Here is a 14,172-nt window from a genome sequence, read left to right on the forward strand (position 1 = left end):
ATAGTGAATAATGCTGCAGTGAACATAGGAGTACATAAGCCTCTTTGGATTGTTGATTTCAGGTTCGTTGGGTAGATTCCCAGTAGTGGGATAGCTGGATCATAGGGTATTTCTATTTTTAATTCTTTGAGGAATCTCCATACCGTTTTCCATAGAGGCCGCACCAGTTTGCATTCCCACCAGCTGTGTATGAGGATTCCTGTTTCTCCACATCCTCTCCAACATTTGTTGTTTTTTGTCTTGGTGATTATAGCCATTCTAATGGGCGTGAGGTGGTATCTTAGTGTTGTTTTTGCATTTCCCTGATGATTAGTGATGTTGAACATCTTTTCATGTGCCTATTGGCCATCTGTATGTCTTCTTTGGAGAAGTGTCTGTTCATTTCCTCTGCCCATTTTTTGATCGGGTTGTTTGTTTTTTGTTGTTCAGTTTTGGCAATATCTTTTGAAATTTTAAATTTCATGCCCTTTGTCCTAATAATTCCATTTCAGGGGAGAAGTGTTCTAGAGAATTACACAAGTGCAAAATTATATATTTATAAGAGTCAATGCTGTGACAGAAAGGAACACTAAGTATTTGCTTAGTGCACCAACAGAGCAAGAGTAGCAAAATAAGGAGAAAAAAACTTTTTTTGAAATAATTTGATATTTGATATTCTAAAACAGCATTGAGTAAATTATCTTGAGAAAAATCAACTATGGTGGAATTTCTTACACTTGATTTAGCATTAGTAGTGTTTTTATTTTTATTTTTTATATAGGGATAGGAAGGAGCATTGTAATCTTTCCAGTGTTATAACGCTTCTAAAGGGTTTTCAATCCAGCCTTAGAAACAGTGTTCATTGTTAATTGTTTTTGCTAACTTATGTGTGTAATAGTAAATTTACACACTAGCATTTTGGCTGGGTTAGAGATGAGACACTGTTAGGCTGGAGTGTAGTGATACACTAGAGGTCCTGAGTGTGCTTACTCCAGACCAGCCTCTCAACTGTCAGAATACTGCAGCGCTTCTTAAAGGGTCATGTGATATTGGCAGACGCTGAAATGTGAGGTTTGCAGGAGGCCTAGGAGTCCTGTAAGGTGAGAACTGGAACCTGGCCCATGTTTAGAATTCAAATGTGAGCTGCCAGATGGCCTGAGGGTTTCTGAAAAAGTTGGAATCATTGGAAACCTTGAAAGATAAATCGTCTACTGGAATCTGCTGGAGTAGGCTAGACCATACAGCAGAGCTGGATTTCGTTAAGAGCAGTGGTTCCAGTCCGTATACGAGATGTCCACAAAGTCTGGAAACATAGATAATAGTATTTATTATTTTACAGTTGAAGATGTCTTTGATGGTATGATGTCTCTTTGCTGGTGTTTCTAGATTTATGGACCTGTGGTGGTCAGGAATCCTCACCACTTTCTGACAGAGCCTCTCAAGAGAGCCTGTATGTTCAGTAAAGGGGGGATCTGCGGTGTCAAGGAATGACCTGAATCTCAAGGAGCTCAACATCTCTGCTGTGGAAATTCCCTCTGGTTGTGATAGAGGAATTATCCCTTTGTCCAGCAGGTTTTCAACACTAAATGTTGGCAGTTCAAAGGAGGTTGGCAGCAACTGCAGCTGCTGAGGTAGTGGCCAGCCAGGGAGCCATGACACTGAAGAAAAGAAGACGTCAGCAGCAGCCTGAGCCCCATCATGATTAATTGGCAGCAGTGTGGGCATTGCCCTGTGGGGAGCAGGGGGACAGCAGTCAGCAGAGCAATAGCCAGCAGATCAGCAACAGCAGTTGAAATGAAAGCTGATGGCTTGCAAAGCTGTTGGCAGCTGTTCTGATTATATGGATAATAAATATCTCCACCCCCACCTCTAAGGATCTCCCTAGGGAAATAACTGTAGAGGGAGATCCTGGAATCAGACCTTGGAGATTTGGGTGTGGCTATAAACGTGACCCATCAGAGGATGGCGGGGGAAGCCTATGAATATATTAGTCTCTAATGAGGGAAATCTACCAGTCCCCTAATCAAAGGAACTCTGAGTCACATATTCAACAAGTTAAACACTGAATACAGTACTAAGACTCCCTTTCTTTTCAAATAAATATTTGTATCTCCTTTCAGATGTATAATTTATCTCATTTACTGTGACTCCCCTTGTTTTCTAAATGTATATTAGGAGCATTTTTCAAATGTATATTTTATCTTAATCACTGTTAATAACTCCTGCTATTTTCAAAATATATACCACAATCCCTTTTCAATCTTTTGAAATTTATTTACTTGTGAGGATAAGGGATTTCTTTTTTTTTTTTTTGTGAGGAGATCAGCCCTGTGCTAACATCTGCCAATCCTCCTTTTTTTTGCTGAGGAAGACTGGCCCTGGGCTAACATCCATGCCCATCTTCCTGCACTTTATATGGGACGCCGCCACAGCATGGCTTGAGAGGCGGTGCGTTGGTGCATGCCCGGGATCCGAACTGGCGAACCCCGGGCCGCCGCAGCAGAACACGCGCACTTAACCGCTTACACCACCAGGCCGGCCCCGACAAGGGCTTTCTTTACCTCTGTATTCCAAAATAATTTCTGGAAAGATTGGGGAGGCAGCAGGTCTTGATTTGACTTCTGTATAAGAGAACCCATAAAATCAGTGTGTTAAGAGCTGTGGTGGAATAGTTGCCCAGCTTCTGACTGGTGGAAGCTCCTCTCACTTCTTCCTGCATGCAGATTTCTTAGTAAATGCCAAAAGTCATGTTTCAGAAATTCTGAATTGTGGTCCTATTTCAATAATATTACACATATAATGGAATATGATACAACTTTTAAAACAAATACAATAAGGAAAAAGATGTAGCAGGATACACATCAAGCTGCTAACACTGACTATCAAAGAGGGGTAACTGGAGACTGCTGGAAAGATGGTGGCTTAGGTGGACTCTGAACTCACCTCCTCCCATGGACAAAACAAATTTACTACTACCCTTGGAAAAATTACCCGTGAGAGAGAACTGGAAATTGGATAAAAAGGACCCCCACAACAAGGCACAGTGCTGACTGAGGTGGATGAGGCAGAAATTCCTTTCCAGAGAGCAAAAAGTCACATTCTAGCCATGGCACTTCATGGCCAGGAGCAATCTTAAGATAGGAAGCTTTCCTTGGAGGAGTGGGGAATCTGAGCAGGAGAGCTTTGCCATAATAAGCAGCTTTTGAACTCAGCACAACCAAGATGAGTGTCATAATATCTGGCTTTGCTGGCTATTAACAACAGGGAATACCCCCAGGAAAGCTATAGAACATAAGGGAAAGAAAAGCCTGCTCTTAAGGGTCCCACACACATACTCACCAGTTTTGGAAAGCAACCTGAAATCACCAGAAAGAAAAGTGCACAGTCCTTTGGTGAAAAGGGACTCACTTGATAGGCTCTGGGCGCATCTCAGCAAGGCAGGAGGCAGCTGGGACCACCTCCCCAGGGACTGAGACATTGGCGGCAGCCATTATTGTGACCTACTACGGGCATGCTGACACAGACGCTGGCAGATGCCATTGGAGTTCTTCCCCTGGCCTCTTAGTACAGGGGTCTACCCCACTCACTACAGCACTGATTTAACTCATCTCAGCCAGGGCAGGCAGCCCACCCTAGGGACTGGCCCCACCCAACAGCAAGCCCTTGGGCAACTTGTGGGCCCACATAGATGGGGTGTGTGGGACCTCTGCAGCAGAGTGAGTGGGTCTGCCCCTGTGGGGCATGGTATGTGCACAGGGCAGGACTGCATTGACAGGGTATGTGGGCCTGCAGGTGGTGGGGCTTGTCAGCTGCAGCAGACTTGTGCTTCTCAAACAGCCACATAGTGGCTTCTAACACCTAAAACAATTGTGTGCTGCCACACCTGGGGCCGGCCCTACTCAGCTGCACTACTGAGGGAGCTGACAACAACCTTGCAGGCCGGAGGCCTACAGCAATTGTAAGCCCCTGAGCCTAGCAACCAGCCACACTGGGGGCCTACTCAACAGAAAAACTACAGTGGGAGTGTGCTATTAGACTTTGCAGCCAACAGTGCTGGGGCTTCCCCCGCCTGATAAAGTGACTGAAGGGACTGTAGCAGCCACACGCAGCTGAGCATTACAGCCAGCCAGAGGGACAGCCTAGCCCCCCTGTGCACCTGCAGCAAGAGCAACCCTGCTGCAACAGAAAGACACACATAGCCCACAAAGGGGACACTCCTAGAACATTTGGAACTGGTGACGAGAGGGAAGCACACTGCTGGCATCATAAGGCATCTCTTACATAAGGCCACTTCTCCAAGATTGGGAGGTGTAGCTGATCTACCTAATACATAGATATAAGCACAGAGAATGAGGTAAAATGAGGAGATAAAGGAATACGTTTCAAATAAGGGAACAAGACAAATCCTGAGAAAAAGGACTAAATGAAACAGATTAACAATCTACCTGATAAAGAGTACAAACTAATAGTTATAAGGATGCTCACTGATCTTGAAAGAAGAGTGAATGAATACAGTGAAAACTTCAACAAAGAATTGGAAAATTTAAAAAAGAACCAATCAGAACTGAAGAATGCAATATTTTGCATTTTGCATTTGAAATGCATTTTTCAAATGAAAAATTCACTAGAAGGAATCAATAGCAGAGTAGGTGATACAGAAGAATAGATCAGCAAGCTGGACAAAGGACTAGAGGAAATCACCCAAGCTGAACAGAAAAAAGGAAAAAGAATTAAAAAGAATGAGGACAGTCTAGGGGACCTCTGGGACAATATCAAGCATAGTAACATCCATATTATAGGTGTCCCAGAAGGAAAAGAGAGAGACAAAGGGGCAGAGAATCTATTTGAAGAAATAATAGCTGAAAACCTAAGGAAGGAAACAGACATCCAGGTACAGGAAGCATGGAGAGCACCAAACAAGATGAACCCAAAGAGGCCCACACCAAGACACATTATAATTAAAATGTCAAGAATTAAAGAGAGAATCCTAAAAGTTGCAAGAGGAAGGCAACAAAGTTACATACAAAGGAAACCCTATAAGGCTATCAGCTGACTTCTCAGCAGAAATCTTACAGGCTAGAAGGGAGTGGCACCATATATTTAAAGTGCTGAAAGGAAAAAACCTACAGCCAAGAATACTCTACCTGGCAAAGTTATCATTCAGAATGGAAGGAGAGATAAAGAGTTCTAGACAAGCAAAAACTAAAGGAGTTTATCACCAATAAACCAGCCTTACAAGAAATGCTAAAGGGACTTATTTAAGTGGAAAAGAAAAGACCACAAATAGGAATAAGAAAATTATCAACAAAACAAAACAAAACAGGGGCCAGCTCAGTGGTGTAGTGGTTAAGTTCATGCTGTCCACATCGGTGCCCAGGGTTTCCCCGGTTTGGATCCCAGGCACAGACCTACACACCAATTATCAAGCAAAGCTGTGGCAGGTGTCCCACATATAAAATAGAGGAAGATGGGCACAGATGTTAGCTCAGAGTTAATCTTCCTCACCAAACAAAAACAAAAACAAAACAATAAAATCACTGGTAAAGGTAAATATACAGTAAAGATAACAGATCAACCACCTATGAAGCTAATATGAAGGTCAAAAGACTGTCAACACAAAACAACCAATAACCATTCTATAGATAAGAGAAATAAGTTGCATTTACTTGAGCCAGAGTCAGGATTATAACCTGGAAAGGCCTTAGAAAGTATTCCGAAGAAGCGTGGTTTTCAGTATGGTCTTATATCTTTTTAGAACAAAGAACATACATTAAACACACCCAGGATATATTTTCATCAAAATTTCAAAGAGGTATTCAGTTGCAGATTAGCAGGTCAACATGACCATGATGTCAGGAAAGGGACTAATCTGGGCGTTACCAGTAGGGCATCACCAATAGGGCATTACCAATAGGGTGTTGGAGGGGAAGTATGCATTCTTATTTTAAGAGAGTGCATTCTTTACTTGAACAGTTAAGCAGATGTACAATGTATTTTTGATAGGCCATAAGTCAGTCTTTTTACTTCAAGCCAAATCAGTTTTGAACCCGAATAGTTACCCCATATACCTCAATATGTGAGAATCTCTTGTCATTTTCCCCTTTTGATCAATAACGTTTCAATAGAAAGCATTGCTGATCAAAATATTGTCTTTTGGTGCCAGGGTTGTTGCTGCCTGCCCTGGGTCCCTCCTGTCCCTCAGCGTTAGGCTTTTATTTCATTGAGTTGCCCAGTTATCCACATTGGGGGGAAATAGTCATATATAGTGGACAAGCGTAGAGGTATATATTAACACAGGAAGTATTTCATAGGTTATGTAATTTGTCAATTATTTTTAGATTATTGCACAAACATTCCACATGTGCTTTTACATGACTTCCCATAGTTACATTGTTTATAACAATTATAGGGCTGGCCCGGTGGCATAGTGGTTAGGTTTGCGTGTTCCACTTCGCTGGCCCGGGGTTCGCCGGTTCGGATCCCGGGCACAGACCTACTCACTGCTCATCACGCCATGCTGAGGCAGCGTCCCACATAGCAGAGCTACAACTCTACAACTATGATACACAATTGTGTACTGGGGCTTTAGGGAGAAAAAAGAGGAAAATTGGCAACAGATGTTAGCAAAGGGCCAATCTCCCTCAAAAAAAAAAAAAAACAATTATAGAACAGGTAATACAATACTTGAAGTGATTAGCTTAAAAATGAATTCTTAGGCATAGCCTTAACAAGAAAAGGAGATTCATCCAGGGTTGTAAGATTGATTAATCACCTCAAGTCACTGAGCAATCGTTACTCTAGCTTGCATGCCAGTCTTACAACACCAAGTAAAGAAAACAGTAATTAGTTTGAATATTATGACTAATACAAGAATTCCAACGAGTAATAGAAATAGGGATTGTAATCTGGGTTGCAAATGGAAGTCAATACTGGAAGGGAGCCAACTAAACAAATCAAGACTGGGTGTAGGATCACTTAAGGCGTTCACCTGTTTTTCCCATGTGCTTTAGCAGAGATGATACATTGGAAGATTCATCAGGTATAAAAACACAGCATTCAGTTTGAATGATATATATGTACCACATTGGGATGCTGTAAGAATATCTAAGGCCATTCTATTTTGAAGGACAGCCTTTCTCATTAAAGACATTTCAGTATCTAATAAGGCTATTCCTGCTTGACTACTGTTAAGGGCTTCTGTATGTGTATGTGGTATGACATCCTCTAGCCCAAAAGAAGGAACAAATATAGCCAGCTGCTTGGTGGTCATACCAGTGGAACACTGAATGAGCCCCTCTGGCCTTAAAGAGAGGAAGATTGGCAACAGGTGTTAGTTCAGTGTGACTCCTTCCCTGCATCTAAAGGAAACTCAGGGTGCGGTGATTTAGCCATCCAGGCAGTAGCCAAGACCAGAGATTTGTTCACATAACCGTTGAGTTCCATTAGCAGCCACTCAATAAATGCCTGGCCTTCAAGACCAGTCTGTTCCAAATCAATCGCTTTCTTTAAGGATGATAGTATTTCGCAACCTTAAATGGAATAATTATAAAATAGATACACAGTTTAAGCATAACAAAGGTTTATTTTTATTTTTATTTTTTTATAATTTTATTTATTTATTTTTCCCCCAAAGTCCCAGTAGATAGTTGTATGTCACAGTTGCACATCCTTCTAGTTGCTGTATGTGGGACGCGGCCTCAGCATGGCCGGAGAAGTGGTGCGTCGGTGCGCGCCCGGGATCCGAACCCAGGCCACCAGCAGCGGAGCGCAAGCACTTAACCGCTAAGCCACGGGGCCGGCCCATAACAAAGGTTTAAATGAGGAGATATAAGGTTGAGAATACAGGCCTGGTCCAGAGTCTTGGGACAGCTGTCTACAACAGATGTCATCTTCTTCTCATCCTGGTTTGGAGATATTTGCATTGGTCAGTTGAAGTCGGGTATCAGAAATAGGAACTGAAACCCACTCAGGTGGAGAAGCCTTTTTTAAATGAGATCTATGCCTTTTGATTCTGCAGTGCATGAATTGATTAAAAGTACCTGGTATGGTCTTTTCGAACAGGGCTGCAAAGAATCTTTTATTTGATACCTCTTCTTCTTTCTTCTTCTTTTTTTTTTTTTTGAGGAAGATTGGCCCTGAGCTGACATCTGTGGCCAATCTTCCTCTTTTTTTTTCTCCCCAAAGCCCCCAGTACATAGTTGTATGTCCTAGTTGTAGGTCCTTCTAATTCTTCTATGTGGGACACCTCCTCAGCATGGTGTGATGAGCAGTGAGTAGGTCCATGCCCAGGATCTGAACCACAAACCCCAGGCTGCTGAAGTGGAGTGTGTGAACTTAACCACTACACCACCGGGCTGGCCCCTCAAGCATTTTTTCTGACCACAATGGTGTGAAACTAGAAATCAACTACAGGAAGAAAATTGGAAAAGCCACAAATATGTGGAGATTAAACAAAATGCTACTATATAACTATTGGGTCAACAAAGAAATCAAAGGAGAAATCAAAAAATACCTGGAGACAAATGAAAATGAAAATACAACATGCCAAAATTTATAGGATATAGCAAAAGCGGTTCTAAGAGGGAAGTTTATAGCAATATAGGCCTACCTCAACAAACAAGAAAAATCTCAAATAAACAATCTAATGGTGCACCTAAAGGAACTGAAAAAAGAAGAACAAAGTCCAAAATCAGTAGAAGGAAGGAAATAATAAAAATTGGAGCAGAAATAAATGAAATAGAGACTAAAAATAAAATGGAAAAAAATAAATGAAACTAAGAACTGATTCTTTGAAAAGATAAACAAAATTGACAAACCTTTAGCCAGACTCACCAAGGAAAAAAGAGAGAAGTCCCAAATAAATAAAATTAGAAATTAAAGAAGAGAAGTTACAATGGACACCTCAGAAATATGAAAGATTATAAGAGAATACTACGAAAAGCTATTTGCCAACAAATTGGATAATCTAGAAGAAATGGACAAATTCTTAGAATCATATAACCTTCCAAAACTGAATCAAGAAGAAATAGAGAACTTGAATAGACCAATCATCAGTAAGGAGATCAAAACAGTAACCAAAAACCTCCCAAAAAATAAAAGTCCAGGACCAGATGGCTTCCCTGGTGAATTCTACCAAACATTCAAAGAAGACTTAATACCTATACTTCTCAAACTCTTCCAAAAAATTGAAGAGGAGGGGAAGATTCCTAACTCATTCTATGAGGCCAACATTACCCTGATACAAAACCAGACAAGGACAGCACAAAAAAAGAAAATTACAGGCCAATATCACTGATGAACATCGATGCAAAAATCCTCAACAAAACTAGCAAATCAAATACAACAATACATGAAAAAGATCATACACCATGATCAAGTGGGATTTATTCCACGGATGCAGGGATGGTTCAACATCCACAAATCAATCAACATGATACACCACAATAACAAGATGAAGAATAAAAATCACATAATCACCTCAATAGATGCAGAGAAAGCATTTGACAAGATATAGCATACATTTATGATAAAAACTCTCAATAAAATGGGTATAGAAGGAAAATACCTCAATATAATAAAGGCCATATATGACAAACGCATAGCTAATATCATCTTCAATGGAGAAAAACTGAAAGATATCCCTCTAAGAACAGGAACCAGACAAGGATGCCCACTTTCACCACTTTTTTTTTTGTGAGGAGACCAGCCGTGTGCTAACATCTGCCAATCCTCCTCTTCTTTTGCTGAGGAAGACTAGCCCTGGGCTAACATCTGTGCCCATCTTCCTCCACTTTATATGGGATGCCGCCACAGCATGGCTTGCCAAGCAGTGTGTTGGTGCGCGCCCGGGATCCGAACTGGCGAACCCCGGGCCACCGCAGTGGAGCGCGCGCACTTAACCGCTTGCGCCACTGGGCTGGCCCCCACTTCCACCACTCTTATTTAACATAGTATTGGAAGTCCTAGCCAGAGCAATCAGGCAAGAAAAAGAAATAAAAAGGATCCAAATTGGAAAGGAAGAAGTGAAAATGTCACGATTTGCAGGTTACATGATTTTGTCTTTAGAAAACCCTAAAGAATCCACCAAAAAACTTATAGAAATAATAAATGAATATGTTAAAGTTGCAGGAAGCAAAATCAAAATACAAAAATCACTTGTGTTTCTATACACTAACAACAAAGTAGCAGAAATAGAAATTAAGAATACAATCCCATTTACAATTGCAACCAAAAGAATCAAATAAGTAGGAATAAATTTAACCAAAGAGGTGAAAGACCTGTACACTGAAAACTATAAAACATTGTTGAAAGAAATTGAAGAAGACTCAAAGAAATGGAAAGATATTCCATGCTCTTGGATTGGAATAATTAACATAGTTAAAATGTCTGTACTTCCTAAAGCAATCTACAGATTCAATGCAGTCCCTATAAAAGTTCCAATGACATTTTTCACAGAAATAGAACAAAGAATCCTAAAATTTAGATGGAACAAAGACATCCTGAGAAAAAAGAACAAAGCTGGAGGCATCACACTCTGTGATTTCAAAATTTACTACAAAGCTATAGTAATCAAAACAGCATGGTACTGACACAAAAACAGACACACAGATCATTGGAGCAGAATCGAGAGCCCAGAAATAAACCCACACATCTATGGGCAACTAATTTTCGACAAGGGAGCCAAGAACATACAATGGAGAAAGGAAAGTCTCTTCAATAAATGATGTTGGGAAAACTGGACGAAAGACTGCAAAAGAATGAAGTAGACCATTATCTTACACCATACACAAAAATTAACTCAAAACGGATTAAAGCCTTGAATATAAGATCTGAAACCATAAAACTTCTGGAAGAAAACAAAGGCAGTATGCTCTTTGACATCAGTCTTAGCAGCATATTTTCAAATCCATGTCTGACCAGGCAACTGAAACAATAGAAAAAATAAACAAATGGGACTACATCAAACTAAAAAGCTTCTGCACAGCAAAGGAAACCATCAATGAAACAAAAAGACAACCTAACAATTGGGAGAAGATATTTGCAAACCATACATCTGATAAGTGCTTAATATCCAAAATATATAAAGAACTCATACATCTCAACAGCACAAAAACAAACAACCCAATTAAAAAATGGACAAAAGGTCTGAACAGACATTTTTCCAAAGGAGATACACAGAAGGCCAACAGGAACATGAAAAGATGTTCAATATCACTAATTATTAGGAAAATGCAAATGAAAACTACAATGAGGTATATCACCTCATGCCTGTCAGAATGGCTATAATTAACAAGACAAGAAATAACAGGTGTGGGAGAGGATGTGGAGAAAAGGGAATTCTCATACAGTGCTGGTAGGAGTGCAAACTGGTGCAGCCACTATGGAAAACAGTATGGAGATTCCTCAAAAAATTAAGAATAGAACCACCATACGATCCAGCTATTCTGCTGCTGGGTATTTATCCAAAGAACATGAAAACATGAATGAGTAAAGATATATGCACCCCTATGTTCATTCACAATAGCCAAGACTTGGAAACAGCTTAAGTGCCCATCAAGGGAGTAATGGGTAAAGAAGATGTGGTATGTATACACAATGGAATACTACTCAGCCATACAAAAAAGATGAAATTTTCCCATTTGTGACAACATGGGTGGACCTTGAGGGTATTATGCTAAGTGAAATAAGTCAGAGGGAGAAAGTCAAATACCTTATGATCTCACTCATGAAGAGAAGATAAAAACAACAACAACAACAATAACAAACAAACACATAGATACAGAGATTAGATTGGTGGTTACCAGAAGGGAAGGGGGGAGTGAGGAGGCCCAAAGGGGTGACTGGGCACGTGTGTCTGGTGATGGATAGTAATTAGTCTTTGGGTGTCAAACATGATGCAGTCTACACAGAAATTGAAATATAATGATGTATACCTGAATTTTAGATAGATAATTTTTTTTTGTTGTTGTTGTTTATTTGTTTTTTTTTTTTTAGTTTTTTTTTTTTGTGAGGAGATCAGCCCTGTGCTAACATCCGCCAATCCTCCTCTTTTTTTGCTGAGGAAGACGGCCCTGGGCTAACATCTGTGCCCATCTTCCTCCACTTTATATGGGACGCCGCCACAGCATGGCTTGCCAAGCAGTGCGTCGGTGCGCGCCCGGGATCCGAACCAGCGAACCCCGGGCCGCTGCAGCGGAGCACGTGCACTTAACCACTTGCGCCACCGGGCCGGCCCCTATACCTGAATTTTATATAATGTTATAAACCAATGTTACTTCAATAAAAAAAAGGTGGGGTAAATGGAGGTAAGTAAGCTCTTGTAATGATGCATATTAAAATCTTTGAAGTAATCGCTAGAAGCATAATAAAAGAAAACAAAATTAAAAAGCCAAACAGGATGGAAAAAATGGAGTGAAAATTACTTTATTAATCTAGAGCGAGCCCTAATGGCCTAGTGGTTAAAGTTTGGCGTGCTCCACTTTGGCGGCCCGGGGTTTGGTTCCCACGGGTGGAACCACACCACTTGTCTGTCAGTAGCCATGCTGTGGTGGCAGCTCACGCAGAAGAACTAGAAGGACTTACAACTAGAATATACAACTATGTACTGGGGCTTTGGAGAGGGAAAAAAAAGAAAGAGGAAGATTGGCAACAGATGTTAGCTCAGGGCGACTGTTTCCCAGCAGAAAAAAGAAAAGCTTTATTAATCCAAAAGGAGATGAGAAAGGAAGAATAAAGGCATGAAGAACAGATAGGAAAAACAGAAAATAGATAGTAAGATGGTAGTTTTAAGGCCATCTATATCAATAGTTACATTAAATGTGAACAGTCTAAGCACGCCAATAAAAATCGCTCCAATGAAAAAGAATGTCAGACTGTATATAAATAACAAAAAACAAACCCACTTACATGCTGCTTATAGGAAACACAAGTTGGTTTAACATTCAAAATCCATTTGATACAATCACCAATTAACAAATAAAGGAGAAAAACATGGTTTAGACCTTTCCAACATCCCACATCACAATGGTACATTAGTTACAGTTGATGAATCTATATTAACATATCATTATCCCCTAAAGTCCATAGTTTACATTAGGGTTCACACTTGGTGTTGTATATTCTACGGGTTTTGAAAAATGTATAATGACATGTATCCACCATTATAGTATCATACAGAATAGTTTGACTGCCCTAAAAATCCTCTGAGTTCCACCTATTCATCCCTCCCTCCTCCATAACCTCTGGCAACCGCTGATCTTTTATTATCTCCACAGTGTTGCCTTTTGCAGAGTGTCACATAATTTGAATCATACAGTATGTAGCCTTTTCAAATTGGCTTCTTTCACTTACTAATATGCATTTAAGGTTCCTCCATGTCTTTTCATGGCTTGATAGCTCATTTCTTTTTATCACTGAATAATATTCCATTGTATGGATGTACCACTCACTTATTGAAGGACATCCTGGTTGTTTCCAAGTTTTGGCAATTATGAATAAAGCTGCTATAAACATTTGTGTGCAGGTTTTTGTGTGGACATAAGTTTTCAACTCATTTGGGTAAATACCCGGGAGTGCAATTGCACTTGGATTGTATGGTAAGAGTAAGTTCAGTTTTGTAAGAAACTGCCAAACTGTCTTCCAAAGTGACTGTACCACTTATAAGCATTCAGTACTATAAATTTCCCTCTAGGAAGTACTTTAGCTGCATCCCACACATTTTAATATGTTATATTTCCATTGTCACTTAGGTTTGAAATATTTTATAATTGCCCTTGAGACATCGTTGATCCGTGGGTTTAGAAGTTTGTTATTTAATTTCCAAATATTTGAGGGATTTTTCTGATATATTCCTGTTATTAATTTCTAGTTTAATTTCATTCTGGTCAGAGAACATAATTTGCATGACTTGAATCCTTTTATATTTATTGAGATTTGTTTTATGGCTTAGAATATAGTCTATCTTGTTAGTGTTCCATGTGTACCTGACAAGAATGTGTATTCTGGAGTTTAGTGGAGTGTTTATAAATGTCAATTAGGTCAAATTGTTTGATAGTATTCTTCTAATCCATACCATTACTGATTTTTCTGTCTAGTTTTCCTATGAGTTACTTAGGGGAAAGTGCTAAAATCTCCAACTATAATTGTGGATTTGTCTATTTCTTATTTTCAATTTAGCCTCTTCAGCTTTCATTT

The sequence above is a fragment of the Ceratotherium simum genome, chromosome 6, assembly GCF_057802395.1.
Source record: "Ceratotherium simum simum isolate JZ-2026a chromosome 6, ASM5780239v1, whole genome shotgun sequence".
Taxonomy (NCBI): domain Eukaryota; kingdom Metazoa; phylum Chordata; class Mammalia; order Perissodactyla; family Rhinocerotidae; genus Ceratotherium; species Ceratotherium simum.